The following is a 1547-nucleotide window of genomic DNA, read 5'->3' as shown; positions in this document are numbered from 1 at the left end:
TGTATTTTGATAATCTCGGAAATAATCGTGTTCTTGTGCCAAAAAGCCTTGAAAATGAATTGATTAAAAATTATCACGAATATTGCCACGCAGGTGTTGACCAAGTTTTTTCAAAAATCTCTACGAAATATATCTGGCCTAGAATGCGAAATGCAATAAAAGAATTCGTACGAACATGTTCCTATTGTCAAAAAGACAAGCCGAATTTTCATCCCAATAAAGCGCCGATTTTGAGTTTTAAAACGCCGGATGGACCATTTGAAGTTTTTGGATTCGACCTAATAACGCTTCCTCCAACTGACTTTGGGAATAAGTACGTTATGGTCATGATTGATTTTTTCTCAAAGTTTGGCTACTGTGAGCCTTTGGAATCAAGAAATTCAAAAAATCTTCTTGAAAAATTCAAAAGTGTAATTTTTAAAAACCCAGTATTTCCAAGAATAGTTGTTCTTGACAATGCACGCGAACATTCAGAAATTGAAAAATTCATGAAAGAAAATCAGATTGAGCCCCATTTTACGCCCCCGAGACATCCGTCCTCAAATGGACAAGTGGAGAATTACAATAGAACCCTCAAAAGTCGGCTACGTGCTCGCTGTAATTTAGTTAATTGGGACTGTTATCTTCAAGAAATCGTTCATGATCTTAATACATCTGAACATTCAGTGACTAAAATTTCCCCTTATTCGCTTCAAATGGGCGTTAAAAATACCCATGATATTTTTGATCCAAATTTTAGGGCCCCGTATCAGAAAATTGACATTAATTTCAAGACTGTCAAAAACTTGATCGATGAAGAGAAGCAAAAGCGGCTGGACAAGTTTTCAAATCCAAAATTTTCCCCTTACCAAATTGGAGATTTCGTTCTCATTAAAAATTTTGATGCAAAAAAACCTGCTTTTCTTGGTCCGTATAAGATAAAAAGTACATCCAAAGAGGGAACGTGGTATACGGTCGAGTCTGAAAACAAAGAATTTAGGCGTCATGCTGATCATTTGAGAAAATTTAATGTAAGAAAGGAAGAATTGCAAAATTTTGAGGCCCCTGTTATTTTCCCCGAAGTTCAAAGCGGTTTTTCTGACCTCGAGAAAAATGATTTTAATGAGTCTGAATCTTCTTCTAATGGGTATTTTATTAGTTCGCCGATTTCACCGGAAGAAAAAGAAATCGAAAATGCATATGACAAACAAGTTGATTTACTTGTGGAAAAAGTTTTTGATAATATTTGCACAGATTGGATTATTGATACACTGGAATCTATGGAATCTTCGTCCGAAGAAAGCTCTTGTGTATCAATAATTGAAAATGAGCATATGAACACTGAGCCTGAAAGCTCGAAAATTTTCGATACTATCCCCAAACCCGATGATTTTCCGTTTTTAGGATCCGTAAATTCCTCGGATTCTGAGTGGGAAATTGATACAAATTCGCATTGGGAAATAACTATGGACGAGGAAATTTCAACAGTGGAAACAGAAACAGTTCACGAAAATTTTTTAACTGAAAATCAAGAACCTCTTATCTCTTACGATAAATTAGACATTTCG

Source organism: Oikopleura dioica, chromosome 2, assembly GCF_907165135.1.
Source record: "Oikopleura dioica chromosome 2, OKI2018_I68_1.0, whole genome shotgun sequence".
In the NCBI taxonomy this organism is placed as follows: Eukaryota; Metazoa; Chordata; class Appendicularia; order Copelata; family Oikopleuridae; genus Oikopleura; species Oikopleura dioica.
Note: the sequence above shows the minus strand (reverse complement) of the source record.